Source organism: Pseudonaja textilis, chromosome 3 (assembly GCF_049901715.1).
Source record: "Pseudonaja textilis isolate UNSWEBS1 chromosome 3, rPseTex1.2, whole genome shotgun sequence".
Lineage (NCBI taxonomy): Eukaryota > Metazoa > Chordata > Lepidosauria > Squamata > Elapidae > Pseudonaja > Pseudonaja textilis.
Window position 1 is genome coordinate 97734375 of NC_141992.1, and position 23257 is coordinate 97757631.

A 23257-nucleotide genomic window follows, 5' to 3' on the forward strand; every position below is an offset into this window, starting at 1 on the left:
TTTCTCTATGTCTGCTCTCAATCTAGTGGCTGCCTAGATTTTTGCTGTGCGGATTTGGTAACCCTACTTAAATCCATTTATGTACAGACTTTGTATTTCTGAATCCCAAGTTCCGATCTGGATTCAGCCTTGCTCAAATATCATTGACCATTAACTTTTTAAAAGAACATGAATTGTTTAACTATTATATAAAATGCCTTGTTTAAAGGTTGAGAACCATTTAAACCAATTTAAACACTTTTAGCTGGCGCTTTTCCTTCCTGATTTCAAAAAACAATTATAATTATTTGAATTCTTAGGACCATACAGTTTGAGATATAAATTCAACCTTGCAACTTGTGCACTAGACATATTTGCTGGGCACCTTTCACACACACACATTGCAACTACAGCACCTCTTTTTTTTAAGAGTTTTTATTTTTTTAAAAACAAACATACACATATAAAACATAGAACCATCTTCCATTTTATATACATACAGTGTGTCAGTTGGTTACAAATCTTTTGTGCTATCCTTTTGTAGTCATTACTCACAGTTTATATCAATTTTAACCTTGTCAAACTGACATATGCTTATATATTTATCAGTTATTAATCATCCATGACTAAACTATTTATTCCATCATTTTATATGAGATATTACATATTTTATCTTACAATTTATGTTATACTTTCAACCAATGGTTATATATGTTTATATTATGTTTTATATCAATCTATTAAATTTCTATCACAGATTTAGATAGTCTATTACACTACCATGTGTTTTTGTCCAACCATTGCTAAAACAAATCCCATATCATATAAAATTATTTATCTTCTTGTTCTCTAATTTCAAATGTCAATTTACTCATTTCAGCACAGTCCATAATTTCCTTAATAATTTCCTCCTGCATAGGTATTTTATCGTTTTTCCAATTCTTAGCAAATGCAATCCTAGCCGCTGTTAAAATGTTTACAATCAAATATTTCAGCTCTTTGTTGTATATTTCCGGTATAATTTCCAATAAAAAGATCTCTGGTTTAAAGGCTATATGTTGTTTTATCATTTTTTCCAACCATGTGTGGATTTTAGTCCAATATTTCTTTGCGTCTGAGCACGTCTACCACATATGGTAATATGAACCAGGTATCTGATGACATTTCCAACATTTATCCGATTTATTCTTAAACATTCTCGCAAGTCTCGTCGGGGGGTAGATGCCACTTGTAAAACATCTTATACAAATTTTCTTTATATGCAGTTGACATTGTCATTTTATAATTTTGAGACCACAATTTTTGCCATTTTTCTCCAAAATTTCCCCCCAAGCAGTTATTGTTTCTTTAATTCGTTCCTCCTCCAATTTAAATTCTAATAAATGTCCATAAAGTTTTTTAATTACCTTTTCATCAGTACCCATCAAAATTTTATCTAACTCAGTCAACTTATCATAAATATCTTCTGTTTTAACATCTTATCAAATCTAGATTGTATTTGCAAATATGAAACCAGTTCATTTTTACACCTTGTTCTTTCAACGCTTGCATAGATTTAAGTTCACCCTTTTCATTCAATATCTCACCATATCTAACTGTTTGTTCCTTTTTATATATTATTGGATAAGAAAAAGCTTCGATGGTATATATCCATAATGGAATTTTTAAATAGTATTGTCTTTTTATCTTCTCCCAATTCAAAAACAATGCCTCTTGGATGTAATGTCTTCTAAACTACCCCTGTGTTTTAGTTCCCCTATACCAAAGGAAGGCATGCCATCCCAACAGAAAGTCATGCCCTTCTAAGGTCAATAGTCTATTGTTCCTCAATGTTATCCATTCCTTTACCCACATCAGATTTATCGCCTGGTAATACAACTCCCAGTTGGGCAAGGCAAACCCTCCTCTTATTCTCGCATCTTGTAACAGTTTTAGTTTTATTCTTGCTTTTTTGCCCTGCCAAATATATTTCAGCACTATTCTATTTAAGTCTTCAAAAAAACTTTCCCTAGTCGGATTGGAATTGTCTGGAATAGATTTAAAATTCTAGGCAATACATTCATCTTAATTGTAGATATTCTCCCAATCAATGATAATTGTAAATTTCCCCATTTTCTCAAATCTGTCGCAATCTGCTGTTTGAGTTTAAGATAATTATCCTCCTTTAGTGTGCTACATCTTGGTGTAATGTATATTCCTAAATACTTAACCTTGTTTGTGACCTCTATTTCTAAAGCTTCTTCCAACTCTTTCTTTCGCCTTGCTAACATATTCTTTGTTAATATCTTTGTTTTATCTTTATTTATTTTCAAACCTGCTACTTTTCCATATTCTTCTATTTTTTCTATTAATTTAGGTGCTATTTCCAATGGGTCTTCTAATATGAATACCAGGTCATCTGCAAAGACTTGCAATTTATACTCTTCCTTTTTGATTTTCATTCCTTTTCTTTGTCTTCTCTAATATTCCTATTCAACACTTCCAATGTTAGTCCAAACAGCAGGGGTGACAGTGGACAACCTTGCCTTGTTCCTTTTCTTATATCTATAAATTCTGTTAGTTCTCCATTTACCATAACCTTACTACAGCACCTCTTTATGTACTTCCACAAAACTGCCTTAACCATGCCGCCTCCCAATGCTTTCTCTGATCTATGTGGCACCTCTTGAGTACCCCTATACACCCTTCTCAACCCACATCACCTCCATACATCTTCCCTGACCCGTATGGCACCTCTTTCCTCCCTGAACTTTGGCCCTCATTTGCCTTTTTTAACCTGCATTGATCTTTGGACATCCACATGCTCCTTTCCTGACCTGCACACCACCCCATGTGCCATCCCCGACTTGTACAGCACCTCTCACACACTTCCAAACACCCCCAACCATCCTTCTTGCCCATGCCAACACTCATGTGACCTTCCCAACTTGCACAGTATCTCTCACACACATCCATGACCCCCATGCATCCTTCTTGACCTGCAGTGCCCCCATGCATCCTACATGTCCTTTGCAGACCTTACACCACACCTGCAATTTCATGCATCCTGTGATGCCCCCATGTGGGAAAGGAGGGAGGGAGGGAGGGAGGAAGGAAGGAAGGAAGGAAGGAAGGAAGGGGAGGGGGGAAGGAGGGAAGGAAATTTCTGGTTCTCCTTGCCACCTTTACACATGGAATGTCAAGCCAGCAGGAAGTCAGAAGTCACACTCATTTGCACTACTTTTTTGCCCATGATCATTCTGTTTTGCTGCTTAGGTAAGGTAGTTCTCTGAAACACTGACCCAATGGTTGTCTAGTTGTAAATAAAAATCTCAAGCTTATTTCAAACCAATGAAACAAAAGTTTGAAGCAAAATAGTGTCAACGGTTTGGCAATGAAAGAGAAAAACTAACCAAGCAGGCTTCTGAATGGTTGCTGTCTGCTTCCTTTCAGGCTTTTGTGGTAATTGGTTGTTGGAAAAAACAGCTTTGTAAACCATGCAAAAATAGGAAATAAGATATGAGGAGATGGAGCTTGTTTGTTTGTTTTTAGTTGGGCCAACCCAAAAACATCTTTTCACACGTCAGAATATCATAGTTGGTATTCTTCTTTGCTTGTTAAAGAAATTACAAGATCCCAGTCCACATGCATTAGGGAGCCATATATATTTTAATATAGATGAATTGATTTTATTACTATGCAATAAAAGAAGTTAGGACAAGATAAATAATAAATAGACCACATCCACTTGTCACAAAGTATGCTAGTCAGAACCAAACAGATATCATTATGGCTTCCTGGGATTCATACAACCAGCTGTTGTCAGTCAATTTTATGTTATGTGGCGTAATTTTGAGGCCTTTCCCTATACTGTCTGGCTAAGCTCATGCCTTAAAGTCACCTCTGTTTGCGCAGAGGAGTTTCAAGGCCCAGCTTGGCCTTGGGCTGCTTGTAATCCTGCTATGTTCTGCTTTCATTTGCTCTTGATAGTGCATTGTGCTCTTGGGCACATGACAGCCTCCTCCTGTGTCTTACTCTTCCTTCCCTCCCCCACACACCCTGAAATAAATAAGAAGGTAGACACAGGTTTTGCATAATCCTCGAATTGCCATTGTATTTTGTTAACGGGCACACCCTTTCTGGAGTTCAAAAATATCTTCCTGGACTCAAAAATTTGAAGTGTTTTTGTAAAAGTTTTTTGGTCACTTCTACATTTGGCCTTTCTTTGTTAGCACAGCTTAAAATACAGCTCCTCTAGTCAGGTCTATTTAAATTAATGCACAGTTTTTCCAGTTGCCCAATTCTGCCCTGTGGTTTTTTTTTTTTTTATGAAAACAACTTCCCCTTTTAAGATCTGCAGTCATTGGAAATTTAGAAGCATTTCCTCTTGAATTGGAAGATATTTAGTATATTCTTTAACCCCCAGTTTTAAGCAAGAGCAACCAGGGTCTCTTTCCTTACAGATGTCTTAACAAGGCAACAGTATTGTTAATTGGTGCTAGACAAAGCTTGGGTATGGAAAACTGACATGATATGCCATAGATTTGATGGGCTGAAAAACTGATTTCACTGGAAAAGTGTTAGAGGCTTGTATTAGATTTTGCCTTTATAATCAGCATAATAGATAAAGAAAAGGGAGACAGGCACACGAGGCAGAAATTGTCCTTGCTGCAAAAGCCCTCGGACCAAGATTAGATCAGCGCAAGACAAGGGATGGGAAGGGGGTGGGGGCTTTGTAGTTACTGCCGGGTTTTGCTGCCTGCTCAGGGAATTGCAAATTGGAGTTGGGGCCCTGGGGGTGCCTGCTTCCCCCAACACTGGAGAGAGAGGAAAGGGGAAATAATGCTTCCAAGCATGTATTTATTACAGATCTGCATGCACGTGCATGCATGCGCATATAGTATGTGTCAAGTCCAGGGCAGGAACATGACAGTGAGGCTATAATTCCAGCAAGCACCATTACACTATTCATTAGGCTTTATTGCACTATTTATTTTCGGCTCCAGACATTTGGTTCTTCTGCCCATTGTAAAATTCTCTTGGCTCCGGTGTTTAAATGTCTATGGAGAGGGAAGAATGGACTTATTTCACTTATGATATGCGGTTTCATGTGTGGTTTTAAAAATGACTCAGATCATAAGTCAACTAAAATGAGGGAAATTCAGAAATATCTCCCCTGCCCTATTTACTCTGGTTCCTTATATAATGTTTTCAGGACATACTTGAATCAGAAATGACTCAACCATATGTCAGTTTAGCATGTTATGTTAAGGCAGTCCATGTTATTAATTCATAACTGAGTGGGCAAGAAAACCAGAAAAATGGGTTGAGTAAACCATGATTAAATTAACTATGGTGAGTGTGCTATGTAAATACAGACAATGGATGTTTTGTTTGAAATTACCATTTTTTGTTTATTCACTTTTATGGGGTAATCCATTTTGTTAAATGTTTTCCACCCTATATTTTCACTGTTGCCAATTTTAGCTGTCACATCCCCCACACCTCCATTAAATAGAATTGTACCACTAGTCTATCCAATATGGTATTTAGTAAGGTATTACTAAATTATGAAATGAAATGAAATGACAGTTACTGGATTTTTAATTACAGAGTGTTCCAGAGTGTTCCAGCATGCCAGACCTCTTCCTGACATAGGGGCTGTAATCAATCAAACAAATGCACAAGAATTAGGAACTTCTGATACATAATTTACTGTGTTAAAAACTTAGAAACCATTGTGAAAGAACTTCAGTGACTGCTATTTGTCAGCTCAAATTCATATTTTTGTACCTCTTTCTCAGACCTGAAAATAAATCTGAAGAGAGTTGAAAAAAAAGTCAAAACAACTCAGATCAATTTCCTTGATTATTAAACTTGGGTTCTAAATTGCAGAGAGAAAGACTAGTTTCCTGAAAGTGCCTAGAATATTCCTTCATCTCCGATAATCCCTGTTCAGCACATGAAAAATCTGATAGACTCACATTTACGTAAACTCTTCCTGTGTCAGTAGTGGTTAACCATATATTCTTGAATCATCTTCACCAGGTTGCTGACCTCTGGGTGTATTAGTGCTACAACATTCAGACTCCCCAGCTAGCATTCTGTGTAGCCTGGTATTCCGAAATATACTTTCTTTTGGTATTTGATTCACTTCTATGTATTATAGTCCACAGTCATTAATACATATAGTTTCTTTTAAAGTCATCTAAGCCAGCAGCCATCATCAGATTTAGAAAAAATGGCTAAGTTATATTCCTCAGCCAATATTTTGTTCAACTGCAGAAACTCTTTAATTTTTCAACTATCTTTCCAGCAACAATCTACAATGCAATAATTAGTGTTCTACCTGGCACTAATGAGAAGCTGGTTATGATTATTATCAAGACAAAAACTGGGTACTCACTTGACTATACTGTGAGGTGTTTTCCAAAGGTGAAGGAACTAGGCCTGGCTGCACTCCAGATATTTTGTCACGTTTGGTGCCACATTCTGTCTTCCTCCCTGTCTGTTTCTGCTGCTCTCCAGGCAATGCAAAGATGGCATCTGTCCTGTCATAAATGATTAAGGGAGGAAGCGCTGAAAACCTCTTATGGAAACCTGAATGAACGAACTCACAGATGGCATTTTTCAATGTCTTATGCCAAATGATGAAGTATTAAAATGACTGGCATTAAAGGAAAAGATGGCAAGATTTAAAAGAGGCATGAGTTACACTAGTATTGGTTCTGGATTTCTTACAATGAGTTAAATTCATACCAATGCTTATTGTACATTTGTTTCCAGAAACGGAGTGCTTGAGGTACAAAATGTCAAACTCTTCTATTACCTCCCCCACATATGTACATGCATTGAGAGCAGTCATGCTGATCAGCTGGTTCTCCTCCAAAACTTAATGGTACACAACATTCCATTTAGTTTTATGGCTACGCGCATTATTGAAATACTTGCAATAATACACTTTCCATTACCTTCACATTCTGCTATATCAATTTTTATTGCCCCAGATCGAACCTCAATGAAAGCGAATAGGTAGAAGAACATTTTAATCAGGTGAAGTGAAATCATTCACAAATTGTCATCTGAGATGATTTTTATCAACTTTCTCACGATCAGAATAGAGAAAACATTTGTAAGGATCTTATTATTCTAGTCTGAATGTATCACATGGCTAATTACCAAATCTAATTCTAGGTGTACTCAAAGAACATGCTTAACCATAAGCCATAGTTAAGAAAATGTCGCAGCTATGTCAGAATTAAATATATTACATTATGTCATTGTATGTCAAGGATCCCCAACCCCAGGGGGCCTGTTCGAAACTGGGCCATGGGAGAGATGGGCAAGTGCACAGGCGCATTAAGCTCCACTCATGCAAGTGGTGGGTGCTTGCACTGGCGCACACCCTACAGGACAGACCTTTTGGTTCTTAGTCTGATCAGGAGAGACATGGCAAGGTTTCAAGGACTTAATTTTACACAGAGTTTTATTTAGCCACATCTCCCCCCCACCCCCCCCCCCGGTTTCCTCCCAACAACCCACTTTTCAGCACCCATTTGTAGGAAATTCTTTTCTTATCTTTCAAAGCACAAGGAGTTCTTCAGAATCAGCAGCCAACTCTCTTTACCAGATTTGTACCAATCTGAGATCAGCACTGACTCCCGGTTCCTATGTTGTGACACCCTCAGCAGTTCCTCTGCACTTCAGCTAATTAATTTTCAGGGTCAGCTGTGCAGCAAAGAAAAGCCGCAAAATAAATTTTTGGGTGTAAATGCTGAAGCTGCAAGGCAGGCAGTTTCTGCAGAGGGCTTAAGGAATGGCCTTGAAGGATAGGGAAGAAAAACCACTACCAAGGCAACAAACAGACATATGCACGTTGAATTAGGATAAGGGTTAGCCTTGTCTCTTTGGACTTCTCTCTTGTTAGCTTTCCTGCTGAAGTCAGGCTCCATAGCCCCTAGCCACCCCTTTACTGTCTTATTCTTCCAGCCTGTTGAAATCAAGGTGTCATAACTATGTGCCTTGTACATTTGTACATTTTTAAATGGCATGTCCATTTTTTTCCTTGCTGGGAAAACAAATGCAACAAGGCAATACACAAAGGTCTAATTGCAGTATTCCCCCATTGGTCAGCAGGAGAAAGTTAACTCGTTGGAACCACCAACCATTCCATGGATGCAATGATGAGGACCAAGGCTTCATGATCACATGATTCATTTCACTGCAGGGATTTGCTTAACAATTGTGGTAAAAATTGGGTGCAACTCGTTTAACAACTGCCTTGTTAGCCACAGAAATTCTCATCCCAATTGTTGGTTGTAAGTCAAGGACTACCTGTACCAGGGTAGTGAAAGTAGAGGGAGAGATTATTGATGAGCTGCTTTGTTTCATACATTATAGATCATGAATGCCTTAATATTGTTTCGGTTTCGGTGAACCATCTCTTATATTTAAAACATTTAGAAAACAGTGTGATTAGATTCACAATTGTTTGCAGGAGGGGAAGGTTCACCTACAATTCTAAGCCAAAGACAATGAACCATGAATTAATAAACTAAAAAAACCCCATAAAGCAATCTGTGAATTGTGCAATTAGTTGTTGCTCTCCCTGCTGAGTACAGCTACATCACACTGTTCATGGCTAACTGCATTCCGTCACCCTTACGTTTTCTTCGTGGCAGAGTGAGAACACAAAAGCAAAACAAAACCTTGGTCCCCTAACAACCTGTTTGAGGTTGTGGAAATGTTTGAAAATTATACCTTTGTTCCCAGATGAAAGGAAAGTTGAAATGAGCCCCTCAACGTGCTTCTAAATAACCTAGAGACTAAATACTGCAAAGGCCTCCTTTTCCCTCGGTTATGCAGAATTAGATATTTTGAAGTTCCATTGTGTATGCCATTTAATTGTGTGAAGATATTTTTATTCCTCTGGAATAAATAGAATGCTTAGCACCCTTTGTTACAGTTGTTATTGTAGTATTGTTGTTGTTCCTCATGGCATTGTATTTTTGCTCCTAATCTTTGCACTGACTTTTTTCAGGCTGGTTCTCTACAGTAAATAGATTTTCTGTGAAAAAGGCTCTGATAATTACCTGGCTATCAATGATCATATATGAATATATTTGATTAAAACCCGAGAGGAAAAACTGGAAGAGCCATTCCTTAGTCATCTATTTTCAAGGGAAGGAACATTTTCACCAGGTAGCAAAAAACAAATCACAAAAGAGAGTCAAACTACTTCACACATTTTTTTTTTCCCTTCCATCCAATCATGTCTGATTTCAGAGACTGCCTGGACAAGTCCCTACAGTTCTCTTGGCAAAGTTTTTCAGAAGTGTTGACCATTGCATCCTTCCTAGGAGGGAAACTAAAGAGTAGGTCACCTAACTGGCTTTGTGCTCAAAATGGGACTAGAACTCACAGTGTTCCCGTTCCTAGCCTAATGCTTGACCCACTACACCAAACTGGTTCTCACTTTGCCCATAGCTGGACATTTTTTGAATACTCAGAATGACTCACAAATGAATGTGTAGACTAGCCTTCAGAACCTCATGTCCTTAGAGAAGTTGGGGTCCAGCACCTTCTAGCTTTAGCTGCAATTCAGGGGAAGTGTGGAATTTTTAAAAGGCAATATCCCCGAAGTCCAGTGTTCCATTCATAGCTTTAATTCATGCTCTGCCTAAATTGTGGTTGTAGAACACAGAACTATGCACTGTTTTGAGTATGGAACCTGCACATAATGAGGCTGGTACAATTTGATCCATGCAACTTTTAAAACATAACCTCCCATATAAAGTAGATTTCAGCTTCAGGACAAGTCAAGGTCATACAAGTTCCCCCCAAATAAATACAGCTGAAGCAAATTGTTGGGTTTAATTTTGGGCCAAGCTTTGTTCAAGGATCTTAAACTGAACGAATTGCATATTTAAGGGAAAAATTAGATCAGATTTTGTTTTAGCTTAAAGTGTTATATGAAACTATCCAATTGCGGTTTATTCAATCACAATTCACAATCCTTAATTTACAGTCCCAAAATTAAACCTATAATGCAGTATTTCTCAACCCTGGCAACTTTAAAATGTGTGGTCTTCAACTCAAGCCTGCTGGCTGGGAAATTCTGGGAGTTGAAGTCTACATATCTCAAAATTGCCAAAGTTGGGAAGCATTGCTGTAATGTAAAGCAGTGGCATTTCCATAAGAAGATTTAGCATCAGTTACAGTAGAAAGCAGCTTTGGATTTCTGTATTCCCAGGACATTAGCATTGTTGGGACACTGAGAATATTGATCTCCAATTTAAATGCATTATAGCTGAAAAGCCAGCATTTTTATGAGTCTCCATTTCCTCTTTGGAGAGAACTTCGGTCTTATTTTTCTTCATAACTCCTGAACTGATTGGTTTAATGATTTTGTGGGAGTCCTCTGTAAATCCAGAAGGATGTTGACAAGTGTTGCTAGTTTTCCCTCTCTCTCCAGCATTGGTGGAATCTACCTGCAATGCCTGCTAACTATTTCCTGCTCCCCTTCTGGGCAGAGTGAGGATATTGATACTTGGAGGCAGGAGAATCTGCAGCAGCTCAAAGCGGCGCACTGGATCTTCGAATATTTATTTTAAAGTCCCCAATAATTACAGTAATAATTTCACACAGGTTACAGAGCAACTGACTACTTGATGGCAAGGATTTGTACCTCTAATGTGCCTGCCTATTACACAACCTACTGCCCGCTTAATTACCCCTATTATGTTCATAATCCCTTGAACTAGTGATTCTGTTCCAAAACATCAGTGGAACCTGAGGTCTGAAACACGCTTCATGTCTTCCCTAATTGTCTTTTGCACACTTATTGTAGCAGGATTAAGCAGCTGGATTGAAATTTAAAAGCTGATAGTTTGTCTCTAATTGTTTTAGCTCCAAGGACCAGCTTTTCAAGCTGCATCTGTTTTGACATACACCTTGTCTTAGCTGCTTACCTGAAGCTAAATTAAATGACAGGCTGGGAAGGGAACACGTTGGACTTGCCTTTATTTATGCTATTGTAAAGCAAGAGTTATCATTGTGTGGGACAATGTAAATAGTGTGTGTGTGTGTGTGTGTGTTTACCTGCCACTGGCTAGCATGTGTTTGGCTGCTGTGCAGGGCACTCCTAGGTAAATAGGGATAATTGCAACTTGTTCTTTCTCCTTTCTTTTTGCAAGCAAAAGTGTTACCTCAAATGGTTGTGTGTCAGCATGACCCTGCCAGCCTGACAATTGTTGACTGAACCACAATGGCTGAAGGGTAGGTTCTCTGCAATTGAAAGAAGAAAGGCAAGAGAGAAAACCGGATTAAAGAGAATTGCATTCCCTTTGTTTACTGACTAGAGGTTCTCCAAGCAAATCTTGGAGCTTATCCTTAAATGTGTATTCAAATAGGAGGATAAGGGACTCTGCAGTCATATGAGATTTAGGCTCCCCTCTCTCTTTGGAATGGTGCAGTCCCCCACTCTCTATTCAGTGGTCTCTGAAACCCACCTTTTGTAGTGGGCTACCTTTGAGCTCCGCTTCCCATTTCTCCTCCCCTTTCCTTCTTCAAAGAGAAAATCAATGGCTGTTTTGTAGGAGTGAGAGAGTGCAGCATTTATAATCAAGCTTTAATCCTCGCTCAATGTCTTTTCTTGCTATTTTCTTTATTTTTATTAAACATTTTAGAAAACAATAGAGAAAGAAGAAAAAAGATAAAGCGAATAAGAACGTAAGGCACAAATAAGTATTGTGTCTAGGAGGCTATAATTTTCTAGTTTACCATTAATTAATTATGAACAATTGAATACGTCATCTTCTGGATGCAAAGTGCTTCAAGTTAGGGTCTGATATCTGGCAGCTGCCTAGGAAAGTCCCTGCAGTTGTCTTGGCAAGATTTTCGGAAGCAGTTTGCCATTGCCTTCTTCCTGTGAATGAGAGAGGGATTTTCTCAAGGTCACCAAGCTGACTTTGTGCCTAAGACTTACATTTCAATGTCCCAGTTTCTAGCGTGGTTTCTTAATCATTACATCAGACTAAGCATCCAGGCTCTAAGCAAGGAGGAAAATCAAAAAACAAAATTCATCACCATAGTATTTACCCAATAATAGATTGAATCAAAAACTTTAAAAAAATATTCTGATTTAAATTTCCCATGATATTGAAATGTAGAACTCTGTACGTAAACTCATCCCCTTTTTTGATAGCTATGCCTCGAAAAGCAGTTAATTTTTACAGTACCATCAATTAAAAAATAAAACAAAATTTAAAAGATCTATCCCATTAACACACACGTATATAATTTTCTGCATTGTTCAAATTGCAGTGTGAATTTGCTATAGACATAATACGGAGGAAAGGAAAGGTGTGACATTATGACTACAAGCACTTTTGTAAAGGTATGAAACTAGGCAACCAAGGCATATTCACCATGGAGACCAAGAAAAAAAAAATGCACCCAGTGATTAAAGCTAATTTGTTGTTCCTTGTACAAGCACTCATCACATGCAATATTCCTGCATATATTGAGTATTGAATATTGAGCCATAAGATACAGAATAGACCTGCCGCTGTGATATTCATTTTGCCAAATGTCCAAGAATTCTACAAGTCGCCACCTAAAATCAAAGGGGGGAAAACCAAAATATTTGAAATACCAATTCATTTTGCTTGTATTAAAAAGAGGAATAAAAATCAAAAACACAAGAGAATAGTGGGAGAATTCCCTCCTTGTTGTTACATTTAGGAACTCAGTGAGAACACCATGAGCAAGAAAAAATTGCAAGGGCTGCTGATCCAAAGTGTAAGCCCAGACCCTTTACAGTTAAACTGGATTCAGTCCATTACCAAAGAATCTTGGCCTTTATTGGACTCAGACACTCTTAATAGGTTGGGCAATAGCCCTTCCTTCCCAATCCTGCCCAGCTTTGATGGCTGGATATGATGGCACAGTCACCTGACCCAACTAGAGGGAAAACTAGTATTTTTCTTTCTTTTTACAACCCTTTAACCTCTTTATTTGGGATGGAGTAGCGGGAGACTGAATGAAGCTGAATGTATATTGTCCGGCTGCCCTTCCTGACACCTACACAGAGTTCACAAGAGAGATTTTCTCCTTGCACCCTGCTAGAAAAACTGCTGCTGCCACCTAGGATTGAACTCTCAACTTCCCAAGTGGGAGATAAGAGTCTTCACCTCTAGGTCACTGTGGCTGCTCCAGAGGAAAAACTAATATGATAGTTATAAAACAAGAGGGAAGGCCTTTCTCCATTCTGGTTGAGTTACTTGGTTTAGCTAAGAGCTCAAAACCAGATGCAGCCCGACAAAGAAAGCTCCTGAAGTGATTCCAACCCCTTTAATTTAGCAGAACCATCAGAAAGTTCAAACTGCAGCCTGAGCAGAACTACAGAAGCTTTTGGGTGCTCAACCTTTCCTGCGTGCCATTTGTTTTCAGTACAGAGGTTAGTGCTTGTTCGGTGGTAGTTGATACAATAGTGATGTCAGATTTAAAGGAGACCTCATTATACTGTGGATGACAGATCTTTGCTGTATCCCAACTTGTCTTCTCCCAGCCAGCACATCAGCCTGATGGTGTGCATCCTTTTGGACATATTTACACGGATGTAGCTCTTTCAGAAGTGGTGTTGCCCCTCCAGCTTCTTGCTGTGCTGATTAATCGTCCAGTTAGACTATACAAAACGCAGAGCTCAACATCACCATCAGATGCAGCACCTGAAGGAATGTAACAAAGGAGCTGCCTGTTACAAAATGGAGACTAACGGGAATGCTGCAAGTGTGCAGACCTTTGGAGGGTGGGCAACGGAAGATGCAAGGTGATAAATAAAAAGCACTGGCAACCCTTTCGCTGAAGCTCAGAAGATGCAGAAGGACCAGGCAGAATTCTGAGATAAGAGTGAAAAGACAGTGACCCATATTTACCTCTTATGCCACACAATTCAGACAAGGGATTAGACAGAGCGATGTGTTTTGAGCTGACTGGGTTTGCTCTTGAAAGAGTTTAAAGACCTTGTGTGTATATGTATACAGTGTCATAATTCCCACAGTTCCTTTAAATTGGCTCGGTAGCAGGTTCTCCGGGATAGAGACAGTATATTCAGATTTAATAATAAAACCTACTCTAGCTACCTGTTGAAGAATTCTGTTCAACTGGAGAAGAACTGTGAGGGATAAGTTAAAAAATGTTCCCAAAACTAGGAATGGGATTTTAAATTCTTAGTTTCCTTCTGTTCAATCTAGTAACTGGGGTATTTAATACCGGTAGTTGCCCCACAATCCTATCCTAATAGCTACCTTATTAATATTATTAATGCTTACTCTTGCTTATTAATTATTATTATTAATAATAATATTAATAGTTCCTAACTCTGGCCCAAAAAGATGCTTGCTGGGAATTTCATAGCATCTCTAGAATAATTCCTGATGCAAAGAGACCATTAAAGCTTTGAGATAGCATTGTCTATTTGCATTTCTGAATGAGGGGAATTATATCACCAACTAATGGCTCCCATAAGAATTCAAGAAATTTACTTTTCTGGGAGTAAACAATTATTTGACCTTCACAGTGAAGAAAAAAAATACTTTATAGCTGTAAAGCTAAGTGTGAAAATGAACTATAGCGTTAAAACAAGAAAAGGTGTGCTTTCAATTATTAGATGTTTGGATAATCCCAGTTTCCTTCTTTTCATAGAACTTTGCTGCTCGGAAATTGGTACAGTAGCTATCCCAAGGGCCTTGCATCATTTTCAGAGCCCCACAAGGGCTTCTTTGACCTGTCAATCAATCAGATAGCAATGCATTTGGCTGAAAGCCTGCGCTAGGTGGTTTAGGGAGTTTTCCATCCAATTTGTGTGGGGATTCTGCAGTGCACTCCCTTGAAGCAAAGGCAGTGATGTGGGGATAGTGCAATGAAACTCTAGTTTAGCTGCGTGAAAAACAGAAGGAGAGCAATGCTCAGTGCAACCTCAGTGGAAGTAATTTATTTCCTCCAGACTCCTGGATCAGCAATTGCCCCCTATAAATATTAATGTCTATTTTGGGCTTTGGGTGTTTATTCATCACTCACATGGAGAAGTAATTGGATTCTATTTGGAGCTGAAAAAGTCAAGCTGGATTTTCCTAGTGTGAATCAGAAAGTTTGTTCCTTATAATGAGAATTTGAGGGAGAGAGGAACTAAGGGGAAATATTTCCTCTTCTCTCTTTTCTTGTTCTTAAGGGGAAGAAGACGCTGGTTCCCATTAAAATCATAGATCTGTGAGTGAACAGCTTCCCTACAGGCTGCAGGAAAGGAGCCCTTGTACAAACCCTGCCCAGTATGTCAGAGAGAGAAAAAACTGAATAAAACCTGTTATTCTATCCTGCCAGTTTTCTTTGTGAAGGCATTTCTTGCTACTGTATGGATAAATATTCCCTCTTATGAATATTTCCAGTTCCATCCAACATACATGTTTATAACTTCATGAAGAATTCAGCATCTTCTCAAAAAGCATTTTCTTGCATTTTCACACACACATACACAAACACCCTCCAAAACCCCCAAATGCATATCCTGGTTTTACAAGAAAGTACAGAAACCTGTTCTGGTGATCAGAATAAATAAAATAAAACAAAACAAATTGCATTGAGTTGGTATATGTTCTCTACTTAAAAGAAATAATGGGTTTATTTGCAAGAACAAATGGTGTAAATGTTGTTCTATAACTCTGGAATTTGAAAATGTAATTGTTGTGTTCATATGAGATAACTTATTAATTAATGTGCATAATGCATAGGTCGTCCTCGACTTACAACAGTTCATTTAGTAACTGTTCAAAGTTATAGCATCACTGAAAAAAAAGTGACTTATGACTAGTTTTCATACTCGTCATGCTTCGCAGCATCCCCACATGATCGTGTGATCAAAATCTGAATGCTTGGCAACAGGTTCATCTTTATGACGGTTTCAGAGTCCTGGGATGATGTGATCCCCTTTTGCAACCAGACAAGCAAAGTCAATGGGGAAGCTGGATTCACTTAACAATCATGTTATTAACTTAACAGCAGCAATGATTTACTTAATAAGTGTGGCAAGAAAGGTCAAAAAAATGGGACAAAAGTCACTTAACAGCTGTCTCACTTAGAAACATAAATTTTGGCTCTGTGGTCAGAAGTTGAAGACCACCTTTGCATAGTTTTAAATTTTTAATATATAAATAACAATACTTTTATTACTAAACGTGTCCAACCCTCTTCCCAAGGGTCAATTTAGCCTTTATGGGTGGGGCCAAGACAAAATTTAAATTTAATTGAAATGGCCTTGTAAGTTTAAATACAGTTAGTGTGATTATTGTCCACAATTGTCCCACTTTGTCTCTTTAAAAATGTGTTATTTGGGTCCTTTTCCATTTGTACACATTGAAGACATACATAGGTATATGGAGGGATGGGGATTCTCACTGGTTTACATGCCATTGCCCCCCCAAAGCTGATCAAATGTTGAGATTGGTCAGGTTCAAAAGAGAAGTGGCCATCGCCTCTTTACTGGGATTGGCAGGGACATGTTTTCCCTATCTAAAGGAAGCCCTTTTAAAGCATGTTTATTGGAAAAACCTGTCATGCCCCTGTTGGAATCTGACTCGGAGGAAGAAGCTGGACAGCTGATAGGAAGTGGGAGTGTGGCTCTGTTGACTATGGAAGAAGCTGGGGAAGAGCAAAGTCCGGCTGGACAGAGCAGGGGAGAGGTAGAATAAGGGAGAGGGAATTCAGAGGAAGACCCAGGCCCATCACCTCTTCATCCTAGGGCATGCAGGGAGGAACGGAGAAAAGAGCAATGTGGGTTGCGTGGCTTACGAGGAAGGAAAAGGCCCTGATTCCCTTCATTAACTGCAGCTGGGAACACAGTGTATAAAAAAGGCAAGCGGTGTGCAGCAAGCTGTTGGGAGCAAACGACTGTATTTTGTATCATTGTGGCTTATCTATGTTCCTGGCATCTTCCCAACTGTGTGAGTTTTGTTGTACTTTCAAGTTCCTGCTCCTGCCCTGCCAAACTAATCACTTCAGTTTGGTTTGTTTGGATTGTAAGTTACAGTTTGTGTGTACCTTGTTTTGGACTGAATTTTCTACAGTCAAAGGCTGTTCCTGGGAGAGTTTTTCTCTAGCCAAAGGTAACCTAGACATTGGGGGCAAAGTTGGAGATGATAAAGGGACTCTTATTGTTTACCTGACTGTGTTGCCTTTGTGTCATGCCCCAGGTCATCACAAAACCCTTCCTTAACCTGGAAGATTTGAGTAACTGCAAGTCAACCTTAAAACATTTGATTTCTGTAAAGATAGGCAAGAAAATAGCAGCCTCATAGTTACAAATACTTCTATGAAATGTGGTTGCCACCCAAACCTATTTCCATTAGGGTTTTGATATAGGACTCAGTTTGCTTTAATTACACAGATGGGTCAACTATATTGAGAATTGGACTGAGGAAGTATAGCCAATTCTGGATCCCTTGATCGCTTTTGACACCACAGATCATAATATCCTTGTAGATCATCCAATGAAGCTGAAATTTTAAGGCAGCCATTCCTGCCTTTCCTTCTAAGCCATTTCTAAAAGGTGACGCTGGGTGAATGCTATTTAATATGTTGAGTTATACTATCTCCCTAAATGAAATATCTATTGTTCCGTATTCTGTTCAATATCTACATGAAGCTACTGGGGACAATCATTTGAAGATATGGAGGAGAAAGAGATTGTTATGCCGATGACATCCAAAAAAATCAATAATCTTGGTTATTCTTTTTCAAGGCAGAGGTATGGTTAGTAAGTAAGAACCCAGATTTAGAGTTTGGATTTTATTCTGGGTTGAATGTCATATTTCTCCTGAAAAAACAGGTCCTCGGTCTGGAAGTACTATGTAATTCTTGGCAGTCACTGGATTCCCTGGTGGCCAGTATAGAAAAGAGTGCATTTTTGCAATTATATCTAATATGCCAGCTGTGGCCGCTCCTGAGTTGGTTGGATTTATTGACATTTTTGTTACATCTAATCTTGATTATTGCCATTAGCTCTACATGGGGCTACAAGACAAGTGTTTGGAAACACTGATTGATATAAGGTGTGGCAGCTAGATTGATAGTCAGGCTCTGCTACCAGGAAGTCAAAGTAAAAATGTAAATAGGTCACCAATTATTTTCTGGCCATAATTATGTGGTTGATATTGGAATTCTTAATGGCTTAGATCCTAAATCTCTGAGGAGCTTCCTTTCTTATTACAAACCTTTGTTGGGATGTTAAAAGATTTGCAAGAGAGACTCTTTGCAATACTCTGTGCTTTTGGAAGTGGGGGCTTTCTGTGTTACCCTCAGTGGGAGTAATGATTTCTTTGTAGAGCTGACTGTGCTTGACTCCCTTTATCCCTGTCTTGAGAAGGTGGCCAAGATACATCTCTTCTGCCATTTGTTTTTGTAATCTTTTATGTTAACTAGCCATGGCTACCTGCTTTAATATTCAGTGAATTGGTGGCATGTAAAACATAATAGCAAAAGCACTTAGACTTATATACCGCTTCACAGTGCTTTGCAGGCCTCTCTAAGTGGTTTAGAGAGTCAGCATATTCCTCCTCCCCCCCGCCCCCAGCAATCTAGGTCCTCATTTTACCCGCCTCGGAAGGATAGAAGGCTGAGCGAACCTTGAGCAGGTAAGGATTAAACCCCTGGCAGTCAGCAGAATTAGCCTGGAATACTGCATTTTAACTCCTGCACCACCACGGCAACATACATATATAATGCATAAATAATAGAACCAACTGTTAAGATACCAAGGTTGAAAGATTGGGAGTTCTAGTCCCATTTTAGGCATAAAGCCAGCTGGCCCTAGGAATAAGGCAAAGGACAAACCACTTCTGAAAATCTTGCCAAGAAAGCTATAGGGATATTGCCAGGAGTAGGGAATAATTTGAAGTCACACAAATATAATATAAAGAAATAAATGTACACTCAGTCTAGGAGCAACTTTAAATAAGTTTAAAGCATGCAACCCTGGAGCCACAGGCTGTGCACCCATGTTCTAAGTCTCAGTCTCATGCATGCTTTTCCCTAACCATTCCAAAGATCCACTGAAAGCAGGAAATTTCCCTGGAGTCCTCCAGGTAAGATAGAACCAGAGCTCTGGGATTTCTTTGCCATCATCTCCTTTGTCTAATTTAGCCAAACCTATTAGGCAGATGGTGCTGCTTTTTGCATATATTCCTATGAAGTGTACATTCCAGGAGGGGAAAAAGATCCGCTTTGATTTCCATAATTAGATACACATTTTAGTCATTTCAGGGATTTTGTTTCCAGGATCCAGTCTGGGTTGGTCACTGGGACTGTCTACGAGCTTTTCGGACCTCTTCTGGAGCCCATCCTCAGGAAACTTTTTATTGTACACATGTTGTACTCCGACAATCAAGGTAATAATAATAAACTTATCTGAGTATTTTGTTTCCACTTCATGGTATATGGCTGATACATTTTCTTACATTTGGAAGCATTGTGTACAAAAATCAGCTATGTTCTTTAAATTATAGTATGCAACTGTAGACTTACGTTTCATTGCATGGATTAAACCACAGTTTTCCAATGGAAGTATCTCTTTATGTCTTCTGTTTTATAGGGTTCCTGCTATACAATAAATAGCTGTTTTCCCTCTAATATTAAGGCTCTACACTGTAGTGTGCCTGCTGCTACACTAATATAGTTTAAACATCAATCATCTCATCATTAAAAGACAGTGTACTGAAGGCTATTGCATGCAGTAACCATGCTTCTTAAATAACCAGAAGGTTGTAGGAGAGACCTTTCATTCTCTTAAAAGCAAATTGGTAATCAATAAAGAAATGGATTGACTGCCCTCATGTGGCGTCTTGTGGGATGACAGCCTGAAATTACAAACAAAAGAGGCTTTGTCAAAACGCGCATTTTTTGTTGAGAAACCATTGGAGACATTAGAAAGGAATGCAAATGTTGTTTAACAACTTCTGCATTTCTTGAAAACATTATCTGGTATGTATTGGCATTGCCTCTCTTCTTACTTCCCTGTTTCTAAAATGGATTTGCAAGAACCCTTCCCCAAAGGTGAGATATTGATGTGGTTAATGTAGAGACGGTTTCTGTTTTTGTTCCAGGAACTCCGGAGAGAAATCAAGAGGCAGGCCCTAGTCTAAAGCAATTGGTACTTTTTCATCCTAACTAACAATGAGGTAGGAAAAAAATAGCTGGAACTCCTTGTTTCAGACTGATAGGAACACGTGACATTTTGTTCATGCTCTCCAATATTGATCAAGTAGGGCATGCTTAAAAAAAAAAATCTCTAATAGATGGGAACAAAAAGACTTGCAAAGAAACATCTCCTTGGCTGCACTAGCTAACCTTCTGCTAAGTCTTCAAGAGACCTGTTCAGAGCACAGCTGGTGAAGAGGCTACAAATCTCTATTTTCAGGCCTTGGGAAAGGACAATAGGTTCCGTGCTAACAATCACTTTCTTATTATTAACAACCCTCTGCTTCAGTAAATGCTCTGGCCTTTGTTGTAGTATTTTATGTTTAATGTTTCAGCAAAGGTGTGGCACTTGTGTTAAGCTTGGCTGAATTTGCATGATTATATTAGCTCTTACCATGTATACATGAAGCATTCCTCAATGCTTCTAATAACATATATATTTCCTACCTTTGTCACTCTCCTGGTACTTCAAGAACTTCATGTTACTCTGGCTATGTGTATACAACACACTAGACTACATTTTAGCCTAGTATCTTGCATGGACATGGGTAAGAGATCATATTAGGAACTACCTTGTGGTAATAAAGATAGCAAAGCTCTAGTCTAGCTGGTACATACACCACTTTTATTTCATCCACCAATAATTGTCCAAAGGCCTGTTTAGGATGACCCAGTCAATGCTGGGTAGGGGCAACCACTGGATCATCTGCAAGGCTGCTGTGAGGATGATTCTGGCTATTGGGTGGATAATCTGGATCGGATCAGCTCCTACAAGATTACTACAGTTCTCACCCTGATGATGTTGCAGAAAACCCAACTATTTCCCCAGCAAGGTATATGGGACTCCCCTGTTTGTGATGTTTATATTTACTTTGGTGTTTCAATTGCCATCTCATTATTTTGTAGATACTGTTGAATCATTCTGGTTATTTTTTGTATTTCTGTTGCTTTGTGTTACTCCAAGGTTATAAGCCACCCCAAGTTTGTTAGAGTTGGGCAGCATCCAAACTCAACGAATAAATTATAAATAAATGTTCAGGTTTTGAAAGTGGAGGAAAAAAAAGCCACACCAAGCTCTGGAGCTTGAGCCTTGCACTTGTAAGCCTTGTAAGTTTAGCTACAGTATTTAAACTGCATTGCATAGTCAAAGCAAAACCGGCTCAGTTAATATGTTTATCAGTTCATTGTCAGATTTCTATCTTGTCTTTCATTTAGAAGTTTAAGACACTTTTCAGGAGATCTCATTTCACAACAATTCAGTAAGATAGGTTGGACTGAAAGAGAGTATATTGTACGGCCCAAAGTTACACAAATTTCCTATATTAAGGGGAAGCTAATTGGAGTCAGTTATTCAAGATGTAACAAGTGTTGCTTTCCATACTTCCATGTCAAAGACATGCTCAAGTTTGTTTATGTTCTTACTTTCACAACAAATTTAAGGTTGCAGCAGGAAGATTCCACCAAGATGCTGCTAGTGGAAAAACCACAGATGAATTTTAGGGGGAAATTGTAGTGCTGATGATGTTACCTAGTCTGGTAAGAAAAACGTTCAAGAAACTAAATTGAACCAAGCTTGGAGAACAAACCACTGCCAAAATATTTATTGAATGTTAGCAATATAGAATAGAATTCTTTATTGGCCAAATGTGATTGGACACATAAGGAATTTGTCTTTGGTGCATAAGCTCTCCGTGTACAAAAAAGATATAAGTGATAAATCATGATCATAGTCATCATAGTTAAGGAAAATATTACTGCAACAAATACAATTTCTGCACCAATTGCACACGCACAGACATAGATATGAAAAGTTGCTAGTATAATTACAAAAAAATTTTGCTAGACCAATTCTCGAATACAGCTCATCTGTCTGGAACCCGCATTGCATATCGGACATTAATAAAATCAAGAGAGTCCAGAGATACTTCACAAGAAGAGTCCTCCACTCCTCTACTCGCAACAGAATACTTTATGCCACCTGACTTGAAATTTTAGGCTTAGACAAAGTAGAACTATGCCGCCTTCAGTCTGACCTAAGCGTAGTACATAAAATTATCTATTGCAATGTCCTACTCATCAATGACTACTTCAATTTCAACCACAACAATACAAGAGCACAGAATAGATACAAACTCAAGGTAAACCGCACAAAATTCAACTGCAGGAAATATGACTTCAGCAAGAGTGGTCAATGTCTGAAATACACTACCTAACTCTGTGGTTTTTTTCCCCGAACCCCAAAATTTTTAATTTTAGACTGTCTACTGTTGACCTCACCTCATTGCTTAAGAGATCTGTAAGGGGTGTGCATAAGTGCACCAATGTGCCTACCGTCCCTGTCCTAACGTTTCCTTTTTATTCGTATCTATTTCATGTATCATCATGTTTATACTTATATCTGTTATCTTCTCATCCTTCTCACTCATCCCCCTGTATGACTGTAAGTTTGTCGCTTGTATCCTTACTAGTTATATGGACTGTTTCCTAGTATGATTTGATTATTTATTGTACCCTATGACTATCATTGTGTTGTACCTTAAGATTCTTGACGAATTTATCTTTTTTTTTTAACGTACACTGAGAGCATTTGCACCAAGACAAATTCCTTGTGTGTCCAATCACACTTGGCCAAGAAAAGAATTCTGTTCTATAATGCATGCTTGACAAAATAAATAAATAAAATGAAATGAAATTATCACTGAGTCAAATTGGTTTAGACTGGCCCAAAAACGTTAAAAAGAGCGGCCAGCCCTTCTTTCCAATAAAACCGTCTTCCAGATGCTGCAAAGGTTCGAGTCTGCTCAGCCTCCCCGTTTTGCCCCGAACGAAGGGGGTGGGGGGGGGGGGAGAAAGCTCACTTGCCTTGAGACTCGAAAGATTCCCCTCCTCCATCGCTCCGCACTGAACACCGTGGAGAAAGTTCAGCCTCTTAACTCCTAAAATGGAACTTTCCCTCATTCTTACAGCTAGCCTCTTTTTTTTTTTTCTTTTCTTTTTTGAAGCTTGGAGACACGGACGACCTGTCCTCAACAGCGCCCCCAGAGGCAAGAGC

At 38.7% G+C, this 23257-nt stretch overlaps 1 long non-coding RNA gene across 1 annotated transcript; it reads right to left on the reverse strand.

Moving 5' to 3' along the window:
• Positions 1–5484: 5484 nt before the first annotated feature.
• On the reverse strand, positions 5485–23230 carry LOC148126225 (uncharacterized). Its single transcript, XR_015743005.1, has 3 exons — positions 23068–23230; positions 6365–6509; positions 5485–5619 (listed from the first exon to the last, which is right to left on the reverse strand). It is a non-coding gene; the product is annotated as an uncharacterized LOC148126225 (long non-coding RNA).
• Positions 23231–23257: the final 27 nt, after the last annotated feature.